Below are 19,914 nucleotides of genomic sequence, written 5' to 3'. Positions count from 1 at the left end.
AAGAAATCTTTTAGTACAGAAGGATGTGGGTGAGAAAAGAGCCAATTGGGTTACTGCCTTACAAGAATATGATGTAGAAATCAAACTAGAAAGTATTTTCAAAGGTCAAGGCTTTTTCAAAATGCTGGCTGGAGCATTGCTTATTTCCGAAACACTAGTTGCAGAGATAAAATTGTACGAGGTAAGCCTAAACGATGTTGAGTCATTATACGCTGATATCATTTATTATCTAAAGAATGGATACGCTCCTTCAAACCCCGATCATACCAAGAAAAGAGCTCTAAGGTTGAAAGCCAAACAATATCAGCTCGTGAACAATGTTCTTCTTAGAATAAATTATGATTCTGTTCTCCTTAGATGTCTTGAGAAATCTGAAGCTGAAAAAGTTTTGCAGGAACTCCACAATGGGCCAGCAGGCAGACACTATGTTGGAGATGCTACCGCTCATAAAATCTTACGTGCAGGCTATTACTGGCCCACATTATTCAAAGACTCACATAACTACGTGAGAAAATGTCAAGTCTGTCAAACTGCTGCTAGGAGACAAAAGAAACCATCCTTGCCACTATAGCCAGTTAACATTGAGCAGCCTTTCGATCAGTGGGGATTGGACATAATAGGTGAGATTGTTCCTCAATCTTCTAAATAGCATAGATATATCCTTACAGCAACAGATTATTTTAATAAATGGGTAGAAGCAGATCCACTCAAGACAGCTAATGCTGAACATATTATCGAGATCATAGATCAGTTCATAATCACCAGGTTTGGGTTGCCTTCCATTTTAATGTTTGATAATGCATCATATTTTTCTAGTAATGTAATGACTGATTTTACACTCAAAAGGGGTTTCAAACTTAAATACTCCACCAATTACTATCCACAGGGGAATGGATTCGCTGAATCTACAAGTAAAAACTTAATCAGAACTATTAAGCGAACCATTGACCAAAATCATAAACATTGGTACAAGTCTTTAATATATTCTTTATGGGTAGATTGAATAATGCAGAAAGCCTCCATCGGCACTTCCCCCTTCAATTTAGTTTATGGGAAAGAAGTGGTTCTTCCAACTCATTTGGCAATTCCCTCTTTATTCTTGGCTCAATATATTGATGAAGCTCCAACTTCTTCCTTACAACTAAGGCAGCTGGAAATAATTAAGTTAGAGGAACAATGAGAACAGGCCAAAATAACTCACGCTCATCATCAAGAATTAGTTAAAGCACTTTTTTATTCAAACATGATATCCAGAAAAGAGTTTTAGATGGGAGATCTAGGTTTAAAATGGGACAAGGCTCATGAGGAAAAAGGGAAACATACAAAATTTCAACAAATGTGGCTTGGCCCTTTCCAAATCATTGAAGTCATAGGTCCGTCCACTTTTATGTTACAGGATTTAACAAGAAAGAGAGATTCATTACATGTTAATGGATAGATCCTCAATAAATATTTTCCATAGGAGATCATCCTTCTATTTTGTAGATTAGTTTTTATTTCCAAAATAAAACCGGTTGTAAATGGTTACATTTGAGATTTATGAAAAAGACACAAATTCTCTTTTAGATTTTGTTTTTTCACTTGTATAAATAGAATTCTTTTAGAATTTTGATCCTTATTATTGAAACATACAGTTAAAGACTCTAGACCTAGAAATGATACTAGTTTCAACTGTGTAAATTTTGATGAAAAGCAACCTTTAGTGGGAAATTGTTTTAAATCAGTCCAATGAAAGGTATCAATAACAAAATGAAGATTCTCTGTAGAAAAGCTCTTTCGAAAAAACTCTATCATTGTCATCCAGAGCTATCTTAAGGAAACAATGAATTCCTCTCCACCTAGGAAACTACAACGTTCAAAGAATGATCCAATGATACACTTTAACTTAAAGAGTAAGATGTCTCATCACAAGCCGGCTTATCATGATCATAGATATTATGGCTTGCTGACTTTGCCAATACTGTATACCACAATAGGGCAATGACTCAAGATTGTTGCAATCAAAAGACAAGGGGTCTCATCACGAGCCAACTTGTTCAGCAAAGCCATAAATCAAGTGAATGACTGTGTCATAAATTGGCTATCAAACCAAGACATTTTTCTTTAAGGGTAAAAAAGAAAATGAAAGCAATAAGTGTGGATATGGATTTCTCTTTGAAAGCTGTAAATTTCTCTAGTAGGATACAGGATCATTGCTGGGTAACAGGTAACCCTGTCGAGGCTATAAATGCCTGTTGGTAGCAGAGGCTTTACCTAAGACAAATGAACATATTTAAAACTGATTTACATAGAAGTCTTTTTTTTTTATCTTTATCAAACCAAGTAATGACTGATGCAGATACAAGGACTAGCTTGAGGGAGTAAATAATCAAAGTTGAAAATAGAAGAAACAAAATATCATTGATAGGTAAAAGCAGAATGTACTTTGTCTTTCTATAATAAAGTTTAATTTTCTGGAAAATTTTCTGTTTTGGAAGTTTAGAAAATTCAAAAGAAAAGCAGAGATAACTGGTTCTTCCAAGTGAATCGCCAATTGTTGTGGCCAGCAACAACCCCCCTTCTTATTTATTGTTATTACTAATACTAAATAAGTATGGGCCCTTAGTAAAAAAATTTAGAAATCAATTAGTGCTTGTATTTCTCTCCTAAATGAAACTTACCATCATAAACTTAGGAAAATAACTTGAAAAAGCTTAAAAAAGCTTAAGTTTTATGATAAGGTAAGACAAATCGCATCACAAAAAGGATGATGGATACCTCCGTATAAGCAGAAGTCTAATACTACGAGATCGCGACGCCAAACTTCATCGCATCGCATGCATTAAAGACCACTTACACCGAAAAACCTCAAAACCACCGATATGTGATGCCGCCTATCACAAATCGCACTTCGCAGAGAACATATTAACAAATGACTATCATATGCTAAAGATCTGCGATATTGCAATATTGCGATATAGTGATATCGCGACCGTGCGATATTGTGATAAAGCAATGTTGCGATCTGCGATATTGCGAAGCAAATCACAAAATCACCTCGTTGCAGATCTTTTTGGGTTCATTGTTCGAGGAAGATTTTTCCATAAATCAAGACCTGGTTATGCGCTTTAATGCTAATTAATGAGTTAGTTTCCAGTTGTTAATGAAATATGGTTTTGTGCTGATCGAAGAGTCATTCACATAAGGTGGTATATTTTATATGTCTTCAGCATCTAAAGCTTTCCCATCACCTTTCCTTATCATTACTCTCACCTTACTTGTAAACTGCAGGAACGAAGAACAAAGAATTATACAAAGCAGTATATAGGATATTATGGGGAAGAAAGGCAAAGCTCCGAGCTCTGACGACAAAGAAATGACGCCCCTATATACAGACACTGCCTGTAACAGAGATGCTGGTATTACTACTTGGGAAGGCATGTATAATATACTTGAAGAAGAGAATCCCAAGGTGATGGAGGTTACGACTACTGTAGGTTCACAAGGGTCTTCTGAGGCATCAGTTTCAGATTTAGCTTGTTCGTTTTTCCACTGGATAGCAGCGAGGCCCAAAATTCTCCCCTACACCGATATGGTTAAATGGGTACTGGATAGCGCTAATATCAAAAACAGAAAATTTAAGACTCAAGGTAAAGGACTTATGGAATCATTATTTTCACAAAATTTGAGCTTTATATACGCTAACAGAAAGCGCGCAAGAGGCAAAAAAATCGCACCAAGGAAGCCCGGATCAAGAAACGGAGGCAGTTTCCGATGCACGATTAGTGCTAATCACGCATCGTTGGGTAAAACTTCTCGAAAAGGAAAGCCTCTAAATTGCTCAATCACTTGTAAGCCCAGAAATTTGTAGGAAAGAACACTAAAGGTAAAAAGTGAAACTTAAATCCAAAAATCAGTGGTAATTGTCAAAAATATTTCCAAAATGGTATGTATATATGTACAGAAATTGCAGACAGACTGAAGACAGAAGGCTCCAGAAAAGGCAAAATCAATCAAAAGATTAACTAAGTTGAATTGGGATTCTTACTGGGCTTATTTGGTAAAACCACATAGCCAGTGTATGACTCCCAAATGCATCATCAATTCTACCGAGAAGATGGCGCCAACTCTCACTGATTCCGTTTTTGCAGGACAGTTAAAGTTTGAAGTCAGCCAGCCAACTCTACTCAAGCAAATGCTGAATGCTTGCGATTCAAGGATCAGACACAGAAATAGATAGTTGTTAGATTCAGTATTAGTATTAATTTTTCTTTATTCTTTCCTAAAAGAAGGACGGTCATTTAAATAGTATCCTTCATTTTTGTAATAAGTTATTTTTAGATTTAGTTAGTAGTATTTAAACCCTTCTCATGCATTTAGAGAAGGGTCCTGAAATTTGTCAAAAACTTGTCCTCAGAACATGCACTTTTGCACCCTCCGAGGAGGTTTTGATGAATGAATGGAACAGGATTTATTGATATCTGTATTTAATATCTTCTACTGATGTTACACTTTTGTACTCTTGGTGGATGTTGGACTAAGAAGAAATAAATCGTTATCACTTGAAGCTCATGAGTAGAACTAGTTATAAATGGTACTTATATCTCTTAACTAATTATGCCTTCGTGTTAAAGTGATATTCATGTTCAGTGGTTTATATATTAATGCGTGAATGCCTGAGTTATCATTTGGCACTTTTGTACACTGATAGCTATTTATTTATGCTTAATGTATGAGTAGCTTATTATGTGATACGTTTTTCACAACTCTCTCTTCTAACTTTTTATACGAAGTGGTTTATCTGTATTGAATTCTTTTGTCATAACAGTTGAATGATCTTTATTACCGATTGTTATCTGAAATCTTTTTAGATCACGTAACAGAAGGATTACACCCCGGGTTAGTGTAGACTTAGATATTTCTGTTTATTAGAATAAAATTGCATGTCATTAGATTAGAGTTAGAACTAGAGCATTTCGCTTAGAAACTTTTAGAAAGGAAATATCAATTCTTCACACACGCACACACATAAATTGAGAAACTGGTCCCATATCCCTAGTTGGGCCCACTATATCAAATGGAAAAGGAGCTGATAACCAAGGTCTGGACCGGGTGGGTATCCCCCTTGTTGTAGACCCAATTTTCGGGGCTTCAACAATTTCTAAAGTAATTATGCACTTCTTGTCTTTTTAATTTAATTAATCAATTAGAAAAATGTTATAGGAACAACTCTTATATGAAATTAGTTATGGTTTTTTAGGCATATAAATCATGGTATTGGCATATAGTATTGTAACAAAACCTATTCAGAAATTAAGAATACCCATGGTAAAGTGGGGTTCATCATTATAGTTAAGAAACTTCTTGTTATTATATGTTAGGTCCCTATAATACTAATGGTTCCCCCATTAATATTGTAGTTGTATCCCTTATTAATATTGTTGTGCACCTATTGTCCCCATATTGTTATTACTATGCCCCATAGAAACCCTCTATTGTTATTTTTGTGCCTTTATATTATTATTGTTAGGTTGGCTTGGTTATATTGTGACCTCTTAGACTCTTATATATAGAAAGGAGGTTTTGTAATTTGAATCATCCAAGAATTTTTCATTTATGTAATGTAAAGGAGGTTGCCCCTTGAAGAGGCTGAATTTTAAGGCGTTGATCTATCTTTTCTATATTTTGTGAGCTGGTTTCATAACATTTGGTATTAGAGCTTTGGATTCTAGGGTTTCACTACTCCAAATAGGTCATTGTGGAATTTTTGCTATAACTTTGTTTCTACAATGTTTCAGAAGTGAACTCAAAAACCCATTTGAGACAAAATCATGCCAAACCTTGGGTCCAAATTTCAAACCCTTTTGCACTATATTTGCGGAGATATGATCTGAGGAAGTTGGTCTTTTTGCAGACTCATGAATTAGATTCCAAACAGGCGACCTTGGGAAAATAGTCATAACTTTTGTTTTGAGGTTCAAATTGCAATTTCGTAAGAAGTTACAGAAAGGGGATAGACTGTAGTTTCCTTTGTATATTGTTTAGACTCGAAGGTGAAAATAGTGACACGTGGCACTTAATACAAGTTCGCTCTTATGAAAAGGTACATAATCAGGTTATCTTGGGAGATTATGCATAACTCTTTCTTGAAGAATCTAAATTTGATCAGACTGGTGGCATTGGAAAGAGGACACAGAGGGCTATTGCAGGTCACAATTTCAGAACTGGAATATCCGAAAGTACAGAGATACATCAGATTTAATATCGAGTGCCTACAAAGTGAGAAAAGGTGTGTATTTTTTTAAATATTTGCATAAGCTTGGTTTGAAAAATTAGTTTGAAGGAATTCAAGGGGAATAGTGAAGCATTATTATCAGTAATTGATGCCTCGAAGAAAGAAAATGGAAACACCCAGTAAACAACGTGAAAGCTCTAGCATGACTCATGAAGAAGAGGAAGAAATGCTACACGATATATCAAAATTATGAGACCAAGTGCAACAAATGTTACTCTCACAAAAGCTAACAGAAGCTAAGATAATTGGCATGGAATCTAAGATAAAAGGCATGAAAGCTGAGATGAATGGCGTGGAAGCTAAGATGAATGGTGTGGAAACTAAGATCAATGGCATGGAAGCTAAGATGACTGGCATGGATGCTAATATTGATGGCATGGACACTAAGATGGAAGCTAAGATGAATGGCATGGATGCTAAGATGAATGGCATGGACGATAAGATGGAAGAATTGAAGATAAATTTGAATACGTTGCTACAAGAAATGGCCACTAATGGTGAAAGGGTAGTAAAGGAAACTCATGATGAGAACAAAAGAAATGTTAATCGTGATCTCATAGACTCTAAAGTTGGATCAAAGACCCACCATATTCCAAAAATAGATATGAGGAAGTTTGATGACGAGGATCCCGCAATATGGATACTACAGATGGAGCAATTTTTTGATCTCAATAATGTGCAAAACACACAAAAGGTACGTATTGCAACTTTATATTTGGAACCAAATCACTTTGTATGGTATCAATGGCTTTTCTCTAGTAAACAAATTGTCACTTGGAAATTTTTACGGAAGAAATGACAACACATTATGAGGATACAAAAAGCAACACCTTTTTTAGCCAAATGATAAGTCTCAAACAAAAGGGTTCAATGATGGAGCACATTGAGGAGTTCCAAAAATTCAACATAAGGGTGAAAAATAGTCCAGAGGAGCATAGGATTGATGTGTTCATAGGGACTTTAAAGGAGAATATCCAACATGATGCTCACCTTTGGGAACCTGATTCATTGGGGAAGGCATTTAGGTTAGCAAGAAAAATGTAAAGCAAAATTATAGCAACCAGGAAGCCTACCACTCACAACTATAAAGATGGAAGTGTTGTTGCCCCCAACCTTCCACAACCTATAAAATTGACACCACAACAATTGGGAGACAAAAGAGCAAAAGGGCTTTGTTAAAGTTGTGATAGAAACTACAATAAAGGTCACAAGTGTGCTAAGAAGAAATTATTCCACATAGATTGTGAAGAGGAAGAAGAAAGGGAACAAGAAAGGTCAAAACAAGAGGATATACTCCAGGAACAAAGCCTAGATAAAGAATAAATGAATCTGGCCATATCTTGTAATGCATTGGCTGGAATTACCACTCCTCAAACCATCAAGATAGAAGGACATATCAAGAAGAAAAAGGTAATAGTGTTGATTGATTCAAGAAGTACCCACAATTTTATTCATTATAAGATAGCAAAAGAATTTATTTGCTTCCTATATCCAGCACCAGAGTGTCAAATGATGGTTGCAAGTGGAGGAACGATAAATCGCTCTGGAAGTGCCATAATATCAAGCTATCCATGGGAGAATATATATTGAATAGCCCAATGCTTTCCATTCCAATGGGAGGTGTTGATGTTGTACTAGGATTTCAATGGCTACAATACTTGGGTACAATAGCTTTTAACTTTCAAGAACTTTTCATGAAATTTTATGCGGAAGGAAAGGAAGTTGAATTAAGGGGTATTGCAGGGAAACTAGGAAAGATAATTAGCTCTAACGGTATGAAAAAGCTTCTAAAAAAGGAACAACAAGGTGTAATTGCACAATTATGTCCGCTAGATGTTTCCACATCGAAATCATATATTTCTTTAGATCTCCAAAAAGTCTTGGACAATCATTCCAAGGTATTTGAGACTCCCAAAGGTATCCCACCTATTCGTGATCACTATCATGCTATTCATTTGATTCCAGGAAGTGTTCCTTCGAACATTAGGCCATATAGATATCCCTATTCCCAAAAGAGTGAAATTGAACGTATGGTTGCAGAAATTCTAGAGGGTGGTATAATTCAACCTAGCCAAAGTTCTTTCTCTGCTCCAGTAGTTAAGTACAACTTGGTCTAGTATCGAGTTAGGTATAGAGTTAGGTAAAGTGTGTTTCTTTACCGTTGTACATTTTGTAACTTACAATCCGAGGGTCACGATATGTAGTGATCCGACGGTTCATTCTCTCCTCGGTATTACCGACACTTGATCCGTGGCTTGACACCTGATTGGTCCATGAATTCTATTTAAAGTGCATGGAGGGTCATTTGTAGGGTAATCCGTGCATGAGAGAAGCTTATGTAAATTTTCATTCTTTGATTAATAAATTGCCTGAAGTGGCCGCATTGGCTCAGGCCGTGGACTGTTTCCCTCTTTGAGGGTTTTAACCACGTCAAAAATACTGGTGTATTGATCTGTGATCTGGTTGTGAGCGGTGTCCTTTTGGTGTTCTTTCTGAGGAAGTTACCCTGTAAATTCCTACATGGTATCAGAGCTATTTGAGGGCTGCGTCCGTTGGTGATCCAAATCTGAAGCCGGTAGAACTGCATCCGACTGCTGTTTCCTAGATCTGTTGTTTCTGACTGCTTTTGGGTCGAGAGAACTGCTTTGTTGTGTTCAGAGCATCTGTTCCAGTGAGGAACCCCTTTCGTTTCACGCGAAAAGGTTTCCGGTAGCCCTAGCTGCGACATTTTTAAGATTTGGAGGTATATAGTCTTTATTTGCAGTTTACTGTTATTTTCTCTCTGCTTATTTCGGTTTCGGTTTATTTAGCTTTTTTTTTAGCCAGATCTATACCTTTCATTTCTGCGTATGCTCTTTGCCCTGCAACTCTGTGCGATCTGGGCAAATCAGAAACAGAAAGGAAGGATTTTTCTCATGCGTATGCTCTTTTCCTTGCACCTTAGTGTGATCTCAGAAAATCAGAAACATTGAGAAAAATATTTAGTTTTTCGGCTAAAGCTAACTTTGAGCCGCAAGGTTCAATTTTTGAAAATATTTAGTTTTTTGGGTAAAGCTAACTTCGAGCCATAAGGTTCATTTTCTTTGCATGTCCGTGTTGGGTTTTTTGTTTTTTGTTTTGTAGGGAAAAAGAGTTTTCTCAAAGCAAGCACACAACCCAAGCCCCCCCCCCCCCCCCCCTCTCTCTCTCTCTCTCTCAAATTTTTTGTATAGATCAATTGGTTAAAAGCTATTTTAAGAGAGTAGAGGTCTTGGGTTCAAGTCTCCATTTTGTGGGGGCGGACTTTTTCATTTCCGCACATTCCCGCACTTCATCAGCAACTTCAACAACGTTTTTTCAAAAAGCCATAACTTCTTCATCCGGAAGCCTTTTTCAGAGCCGTTTTTTTTAAACCAACCTAATATTTTGAGATCTATCCACTGGAACACTTACTTTCAGCATCTTCAGCTTTAGTTTCTATTGAAATGGAAAGTCAATACCAAGTTACCCTTGACAGCACCAACTACTTCCAATGGTTGTCCTACATGGAGGATTTACTTAGAAGTAAAGGTCTCTACTGAATAGCCACAGGCCAAGAAAAGAAACCGAAAGATGAAGACAAGGCTGCTAAATGGGAAAATAGATAAGATCAAGCACGTGGTTTGATAGGGATGTCTATTTCTCCAGATCTTCGATTCCATATTGCAGAACTTGAAACTCCTCATGAAGCAATGGAACAAATCAATAAAGTTTTTGGGATTAAAAATGAAATTAGAGCCCATCAACTTGAAAATGAGTTGCTTACATTGGACCCTAATAATTTGTATTGCATTGAAGATTTCTTGTCTAAGTTCAAGACCCTTAGATATCTTTTGGAAGGTGTTAAGGTTAAGAGAGAAGATAGTAATCTCATTTATTCCATCCTTACTAAGTTGGGACCAGCCTACTCTGTATTTGTTTCCACCTTCCATTCTACAAGGGAAGCCTTCATTTCTCAAGGAAAAGACTATAAGCCTCCTTCCTTTGACTCTTTTTGTGATTCTTTAATAAGAGAACAAGAAAAACTCTTACACCTTGGTCTTCTTAATCTTGGAAACTCTTCCAAGAAAGCGTTAGCCGCCTAGCAGCAACCAAATTCAAAGAATCCTAAGAAGTCATATCCTAAAAAGAATGGTCCTAAACCAAACAAGGGTCCTAAGAAAACTCAACCTCAAAATGAAAGATCATTTCAGCAAAATGATAAGACCAATAAAAACAAATGGAAGAAGACTGACAGACATTGCAACTTTTGTAATCGAGATGGCCACTTAGAATCAAAATGCTTTAAAAAGATGGAAGCCTTGGAAGCAACAATGAAGAACCATAACATTCATTTGGGGCAATCTTCAACTTCAACTTCATCTTCAGGAATGGCACTTTCTGCATGTGGTTGTCAAGCATCTCGGTCTGGCTATGCATTAAATGTATCTTCTTCTTCTCATTCTCATGAGTGGCTCATTGATTCTGGAGCTTCTTATCACATGGCCAAAAACAAAGCCATGTTTTCTTCTTTAAATGATTGTAACACCAAAAATATATATGTTGGTGATGATAGATCTCTTAATGTTGTAGGGACTGGAACTGTTCATCTAGACAATGGTCAGTTTAATGATGTATTATGTGTTCCAACCTTATCCTGAAACCTTCTATCTGCATATCAGATAACTCATTCAGGTGAAGGTAAAATCGTTGAATTTTCACCTCATGATGTTGTAATCAAGGACTTAAAAGATCCTAAACAGATTTTGGCTACTGGCATTGCTGATGATTCTACAAGGTTGTATAAGTTTCACAACTTTGGGTCATCAAACCTTCCCTCAGTATTTGTTGCTCATAACGATGAGGTGAGCAAACTTTGGCATGAGCGATTTGGTCACTTAAACCAGGGAAAATTTTAAGAACCCCCCTTCAATTTATAAATATAATAAATGGGCGAATCTCCATGGTATATAGGAAAAATGGAAGGCGATTTTTTAAATAATATAATATGTATATATAATTTTTTGGCGAATCTCTCACCAGGCATGGCGAATATTTTACTCAATTATAAAATCTTGTAAGATCTTGGCGAGTCTTTCACTAAATAATAAAACTTTGTAAAGTCCTAGTGAATCTTAGCATAGGCTACATTCCAGGTGAATACCATGGGTCAATACCATGTGCCATTTTGGTGAATACCATGGGTCAATACCATGTGCCATTTTTATTTTTATTAATTCTAATATTAGGGTTAATAATGGTTTTTTGCATGGTATTAATAACAATCTAGTCCATGGTATTTGTCCCATAGTATTTTGGCCATAGGTTTCACCTAAATATAACCCATTTTTTGAGTGTTCGTAAATATAAGGTGACTTATGGAGTAAATATAAAAAAATGTTTTATTTTTTTACCATACCTCTCGTTTATTTATATTTTTATTAATTTACCATACATCTTTTACAAATATGGTATTTGGCCCATAGGATTCACTTAAATAAAACCTCTTTCTTGAGCCTTCGTAAATAGAACGAGGGTTATGGACTAAATATAAAAAGAGGTTTTATTTATTTACCATACGTCTAGTTTATTTATATTTTTATTTATTTACCATACCTTTTGAGTAAGTATAAAAAGAAGTTTTATTTATTTACCATACCTCCACTTTACTTATATTTTTATTTGTTTACACCCTTACATGTATATAAGGTGACTTATGGAGTAAATATAAAAAATGTTTTATTTATTTACCATACCTCTTATTTATTTATATTTTTATTAATTTACCATACCTCTTTTATAAATATGGTATTTGGCCCATAGGATTCACTTAAATAAAACCTATTATTGAAAATGGGCGAATGGATTCACTTAAATAAAACTTATTCTTGAAAATGGGCGAATGGAAGGTTGTAAGTCCTAATTTCAAGGGCTAAATTTACCTTTTTTACCCTCTCCCTTAAAATAAGGTGGGCTATTTGAGGTGTTTTGTAAAAATGTACTATGATACAAAATATTCGCCCACTAAAAATTTAAAACCCCTTAATTTCGCCAAAGGGCGAACATTCGCCCCTAAAATTATCCTTGACTTAAACTATTGCTCCCTTCAGCATCTATGTAAAGAAAATATGGTGACATTGTCTTCCTATGGTATCTTGCAGAGATGGTGTTTGTTCCGAATGTGTACTCGGAAAACATCATCGGGACAGTTTTGAAAAACGTGCCTCTTGGCATGCCTCAACCCCTTTACAGCTTGTGCATAGGGATTTATGTGGTCCACTTCCAGTTGTGTCATTCTCTGGTTGCAAGTATTTCTTAACTTTCATTGATGATTTCTCCAGACGCACTTGGGTATACTTCTTAAAACTCAAGAGTGAAGTATTTAACACTTTTTTGGCCTTCAAGGCCTTTGTTGAAAAACAATTTTGACATCAAATTCTTAAGTTAAGATCTGATAATGGTGGAGAATATGTTAAAAACACATTCATCAACTATTGCACTGAGAATGGAATTCAAATGCAACATACTGTTCCATATACTCCACAACAAAATGGTGTAGCTGAAAGGAAGAATCGCACCTTAAAGGAAATGGCTAATTGTATGCTACAATCTAAAGGACTTGGTCTTAGTTTTTGGGCAGAAGAAATTAACTGTGCAAATTACATAATAAATCGCACTCCTACTAAGGCTTTAAAGAATATCATTCCAGAAGAAGCATGGAGCTCAATCAAACCAGATGTAAGTCACTTTCGTGTTTTTGGAAGTGAAGCGTGGGCCCATATTCCAAATGAAAAGTATAAAGCTTTAGAACCTAAGAGTGAAAAATGTACTTTTGTTGGATATTCTGAAGATGTGAAAGGCTATAAACTTATTCCATTTAAGTCCAAAAATGTTATTATTAGAAGAGATGTAAAATTTGATGAAAATATATTGGCCTGCGAGCCTAGTCCAGCGGTTGTGCCACCTCTCCCTATCTCTTCTACTTTTGAAAACATTTCTTGTTCAGATGATGAAAGTGAGGATGACAATCCTCCCCCACCATCTCAGGATCCTCCTTCAGCTCCTGAGCTTCCAAAATGGGTTCGTGCTACTCGAGATGCAACAGGTGATCTTGCCGGTGATCCTACGGATCAGCGACGCACACGTTCTCAGTTCGAGAGAGCCTCTTCTTTACTGGCTCAAGCTCCAGTAAATCATGATCCTGACACCTTTGCAGAAGCTTCAGGCCATCCAGATTGGGAAGCAGCTATGAATGAAGAATATCATTCATTATTGGCAAATGATACATGGGATCTTGTTCCTCTACCGAAGGGACGAAAACTTTTTAGATGCAAATGGGTTTACAGAACCAAGTATGGACCAGATGGGAAAGTTGATAAACATAAAGCTCGTCTTGTTGCTAAGGGATTTTCACAGGTTGAAGGCATTGACTACACTGAAACCTTCTCCCCTGTTTCCAAAATGAACTCTATCCGCCTTGTTCTTTCCCTTGCTGCCTCTTTCAAATGGGAAGTCCATCAGATGGATGTTAAATCTGCCTTCTTGCATGGGGACTTGCATGAAGAAATATATATGGAACAACCCATTGGCTTCATACAAACAGACTCCAGCCTTGTTTGTCAACTTAAGAAATCCCTTTATGGTCTCAAGCAAGATCCTCGGGCTTGGTATGCCAAAATGGATAGCTTTCTTTTAAAATCTGGCTTTTCTAGGTGTCATTCTGACAATACTGTCTACACCAAGAAAGTGGGAAACTCTCTTATCATCCTTGTTCTTTATGTTGATGATCTTATCCTTACTGGTAGTGATCCCAACCTTATAAACCATGTGAAGTCTAGCCTCAAAAGGAAATTTGAAATGACAGACTTAGGACACTTACACTATTTTCTCGGTCTTCAAGTCTTGCAATCCAAGGAGGGTATTTCCCTTTCCCAGTCGAAGTATGCTTGTGATATTATACATCATTTTCACATGGAAGACTGTAAGCCAGCCCCTTCTCCCTTTCAGTCTGGAGTTAAAATTTTAGTCACTTGTACTTCTCCTGAAGTTGATGCTACATTATACCGTCAACTTGTAGGAAAACTTTTGTATCTAACCCATACTCGTCCTGACCTTTCCTTTACTGTTGGCCTTGTTGCTCGGTTCATGCAAAACCCCCGTGAAAGTCATTGGAAATCAGCTAAAAGAATACTTCGTTATGTTAGAGGTACAGTTCAGTTTGGGATTCATTACAGTGCCAAAGCATCTCCTCTATTGGTTGGTTTCACTGATTCCGATTGGGCTGGTGACCCTGATGATCAGAAGTCTACTGCTGGTTATGTGTTGACTCTTGGTTCGGGACCTATTACATGGGCTTGTAAGAAACAGGGTGCCATTTCTCTTTCATCAGCAGAAGAAGAGTATCGTGGTGCCATAGAAGCTAGTAAGGAAGCCTTGTGGCTTCGTCAGATCCTGTCAGAGTTTGGCTTTGAGCAGCAGCATCCGACTACACTTTGGTGTGATAATCAAAGTGCCATTCATCTATGCAAAGATCCAGTCCAACATCAACGCAACAAACACATTGAACTGCACATGCACTTCATCAGAAAGCTCATTCACGACCATGTTCTTGAAGTGCAATATTGTTCAACAGATGATCAAGTTGCAGACATCTTCACAAAGGCTCTCACAGAGGCGAAGTTCACTAAACTTCGATTTATGGTTGGAGTTCAGGAAGTTGTCACTAAGGGGGGATAGGCTCTAGTGCCTCCTTCCTTCTCCTATTGTGTCATATTTGTAAATCCTTCAATCCTATCCCAAGTTGTTCTTAAGGGGGGATGTTAGGATATTCCGACACATAGGAAATAGTTAAGTACAACTTGGTCTAGTATAGAGTTAGGTAAAGTGTGTTTCTTTACCGTTGTACATTTTGTAACTTACAATCCAACAGTCATGATATGTAGTGATCCGACGGTTCATTCTCTCCTCGGTATTACCGACACTTGATCTGTGGCTTGACACCCGATTGGTCCATGAATTCTATTTAAAGCGCATGGAGGGTCATTTGTAGGGTAATCCGTGCATGAGAGAAGCTTATGTAAATTTTCATTCTTTGATTAATAAATTTCCTGAAGTGGCCGCGTTGGCTCAAGCCGTGGACTGTTTCCCTCTTTGAGGGTTTTAACCACGTCAAAAATACTGGTGTATTGATCTGTGATCTGGTTGTGAGCAGTGTCCTTTTGGTGTTCTTTCTGAGGAACTTACCCTGTAAATTCCTACAAAGGATGGATCATGGCACATATGTCTGGATTATAGGGAGCTCAACAAGCTCACTATTAAAGATAAGTTTTCCATTCCTGTCATTAACAAATTATTGGATGAATTGCATGGATCAATTTACATCACCAAGTTGGATCTTCGTTCAAGATATCATCAAATCAAAATGAAGAATGAAGACATTCCAAAAATAGCAATTAGAACTCATGAGGGTCACTATGAATTTTTGGTCATGCCTTTTGGCCTTACCAATGCACCTTCTACATCTCAAGGTTTGATGAATTCCATTTTCAAACCCTTCCTTAGAAAATATGTGTTAGTATTTTTTGATGACATACTAATCTACAGCAAGTCTTGGAAGGATCATGTTGAACATGTTGACAAGGTGCTACAACTATTGGAGGAGAAACAATTTTATGAAAAAATATCCAAATGTTTCTTTAGAGTACATGAGGTGGAATATCTGGGTCATATTGTATTGCCTGAAGGAGTTAAGGTAGACCCTAGCAAAATTAAAGCCATTAAAGAATGGAAAATCCTCACATCCATAAAGCATTTGCGAGGATTTCTCGAGTTGACAGGATATTATCGCAAGTTTGTTAAGAATTATGGGAAAATAGCAGCACCTCTAACAACATTATTGAAGAAATATGCATTTTCATGGACTCAAGAAGCAACAAAGGCCTTCGAACATCTTAAAGAGGCAATGTGCCAAGCACTAGTCTTAGCTACACCAGACTTCACAAAAAGCTTTATTATGGAATGTGATGATTCAAGAAATGGAATTGGTGCTATTTTAATGCAAGATGAAAGACCCATTGCTTTCGAAAGTCGTCCCATCAAAGGAAAGTATTTACACAAAGCTATTTATGAGAAGGAAATGTTGGAAATACTACATGCACTTAAGAAATGGTGACCCTACCTAATGGGAAGACACTTCAAGGTAAAAACGGATCATGATAGCCTTAAATACTTTTTAGAACAAATATTACCCTCTGAGGAACAACAAAAATGGGTCACAAAGATGTTGGGTTATGACTTTGAAATCATCTACAAAAAAGGGAAGCAAAATGTTGTGACAGATGCACTCTCAAGAAAGGATGAGGATGTGGAAGCATTGTTGTGCGCCATTTCTATTATCCAACTAGATTGGATAAATGAAGCAAAGGGGGGAATGGAAGAATAACGAAGAAGTGTGGGAACGTATTCGAAAGTTACAACCAGATTCCAGTACATCTGATACATTTAGATGGAAAAATGATTCGTTATGGTACAAAGATCGCTTATACCTCTGTAAGAATTCCCAACTCAAACAAACGATTCTTCTGGAATTGTACGCTTCTCCCTTAGGAGGGAACTCAGTTTTTTTAAAAACTTACCATAGGGTTAAGAAGGAATTTTTTTGGGATGGCCTTAAATTAGATATTCAAAGGTTTGTGGTTGAATGTTTGGTTTGCCAACAAAATAAAGCTGAAACAATCAAGACAACAGGTCTATTACAACCTTTATCCATTCCAAGCCAACATTGGAAGGAGGTTTCAATGGATTTTATCACAGGTTTACCCAAGTCTGAGGGAAAGAGTGTCATCATGGTGATAGTTCACAGGCTTACCAAGTATGCACAGTTTTGTGCATTATCACATCCATTTTAAGCCAGTATAGTTTCTACTACATTTATGGAAACAATTCAAAAGCTACATGGAAACCCAAAGATTAATGTAATTGACAGAGATCCCATTTTTAATGGAAATTTTTGGACATAATTATTTTCTTGTCTTGGTAGTTAGTTAGCTCATAGCTCATCTTATCATCCTCAATCTGATGGAAAAACTAAGATAGTAAACAAATGTTTGGAAGGATATCTTCGTTGCTTTGTATATGATAAACAGACACAATGGGTCAAATAGTTGCCTCTGGCTGAATGGTGGTATAACACTTCCTTCCATACTACAACAAAAATGACCCCATTTATGGCACTTTATGGATATCAACCAACATCCATCACATCATATTTAAAATAAAATTCTAAGGTTCAAGCAGTGGAACATCACATCAAGCATCAACAACAAGTTCTCCAACTCTTAAAGGATAACCTCATGTTGGCACAGAATAGAATGAAACAACAAGCAGATCAACATTGGAGCGAAAGAAGTTTTGATGTAGGTGATTGGGTATTCCTACGGCTACAACCATATAAACAAATGTCCCTAAAGCAAGCTAAGAAGGATAATAAATTATCACCAAAATATTATGGTCCATACAAGGTGTTGCAAAGGATTGGTACTATGGCATACAAATTGGAGCTTCCTACAGCTTCTCGAGTGCACCTAGTTTTCCATGTTTCATGTTTAAAGAATGTTATAGGTGAAAAGTTCCCAGTTCAAACAATATTGCCAGAACTTGACGAGGAAAGAAAAATTATACTGAAACTCGAAGCAGTCATAGAAACAAGAACTCGACAGCTACGAAATCGATACATTTCAGAGTATCTCATCAAGTGGAAGAAATTATTTGCTGAAGATTTCACATGGGAGGATGAGAATTTTATATAGAAGCATCCAGAACTACTCAAGCATTGAGGACAACACTTTTTTGAAGGAGAGGGGCATGTTAGGTCCCTATAATACTAATGATGCCCCCATTACTATTGTATCCCTTATTAATATTGTTGTGCCCCTATTGTCCCCATATTGTTATTACTATGCCCCATAGAATCCCTCTATTATTATTATTGTGCCTTTATATTATTATTGTTAGGTTGGTTTAGTTATATTGTGACCCCTTAGACTCCTATATATAGAAAAGAGGTTTTGTCATTTGAATCATCCAAGAATTGTTCATTTATGTAATGTAAAGGAGGTTGCCCCCTCGAAGAGGTTGAATTCTAAGGTGTTGATCTATCTTTTCTATCTTTTGTGAGATGGTTTCATATATATATATATAATTTTTTTAATAATTAATAAAAATAATAACATAAAATAAAGTTATAATTCAATTAATTTTAAATTTTATGATCTTGAAATATATCATGAATTAAGTGTTTTAATGTTGATCATAAATTAATGAGATGTTTGTTTAACAACCATTTAATTTAATTTAGTAAAAAAAAAAGAAACTACATAACTATTTTTGAGATAATAGTTATTATTAAGAATATTTTGCGAACTATAATTAAATTAAGGGTCACTCTATCTTATAGATGAAATAAACTTTTTCACTGGAATCTAGCATAACAATCTCAAGAAAGAATGTGATTTTTTGTTATATAGAATGCAATTTTGAATGCATAAATAGATTGAACACCCGAGAAAAATAATGGAAGACACTCCAATTCTACAAACAACTTAAACTGAAATTTTTAAAAATATCTACCAATTTTTTATTAAAAAGTACAAAAAACCATATCATGAAAAAAAACAATTTCTTTTATAATTACATTGCACCTTAAATTATTTTTTTATAAATATATTTCAAAATATAAAGCTGTTTAGAAAAAATGGTTGCATAACGTGTAAAATTACCATAATAAAATATTCTTTATTCTCACTTTCCTTTAAATCTTGCGAAACCAGCAGACAAATATCCTGACCTCCACAATTGGGCAGAGTATAGCCAGGCCGACTAGGATAATGGAAATTATTTGGATGTTTTAGGCATGCAATAAATAACAATTATGATGGACGAGGCATATAGGTTGTACGGAGTTTGAAAGCAACTCCGTCATTACTAGCGAGGTTTTGATTTGATAATTAGCAGAGTGTTTGGGTGGAAAGGGATTCGTTCAGTATGGAAAGAGGAAAAAGATCCATTACTAGAAAACAAGAGGATACAACCATCGATCATCTCGTGGCTACTGGCAAATATGGCTCTACTGTGAAAGCTTCTGATAACGTAATCAATCATGCTCAAGTAATTCTGAAAGAATTGATTGAAACCAATGGAAGTATACGGAAGAAAAACCATAGTGCTATCTATGTCGCATGCCTTTACGTTGCTGGTAGATAGTATGATGAAATGAAAACAATGGAAGAAGTTACAGAGAAAACTAGCGTGAACAAGAAGGATACTTTCAGAGCATCGCAATTTATTACTAAGATGGTTCCAAAGATAGCTTGCCCTGCATTGTTTCTCACTTGCTGCCAATCTCAACCACAAGAACCTGCAAATGCGAATGAAAATGATAAAGGTGGTAAATGTATGGAGAGTAGAGATAGTGTTGAATTTTCCAGTGAATCATTAATGGTTACCCAACATTTGCGAGATCATATTATACGTCTATGCAATGTCCTCAACTTTGATTATGAACAAAAGAATTGTGCAAAAGATATGGCCACAACGGTTGCTAAATTTAATTTGGGCTTGAACCCTATAGGTAGGAGTCCTATCCA

At 36.2% G+C, this 19,914-nt stretch overlaps 1 pseudogene; it reads left to right on the top strand.

Annotated features, from left to right (window-relative positions):
- Positions 1-19,531, top strand: part of LOC149146598 (eukaryotic translation initiation factor 3 subunit A-like) — a 54,456-nt pseudogene extending 34,925 nt beyond the window's left edge.
- Positions 19,532-19,914: the final 383 nt, after the last annotated feature.

Source organism: Pinus tabuliformis, chromosome X (assembly GCF_031772625.1).
Source record: "Pinus tabuliformis cultivar Carrire ecotype Pingquan chromosome X, CPIR1, whole genome shotgun sequence".
Classification (NCBI taxonomy): Eukaryota; Viridiplantae; Streptophyta; class Pinopsida; order Pinales; family Pinaceae; genus Pinus; species Pinus tabuliformis.
The sequence above is the reverse complement of the archived record's forward strand: the minus strand, read 5'-3'. Positions and strand labels throughout refer to the sequence as shown.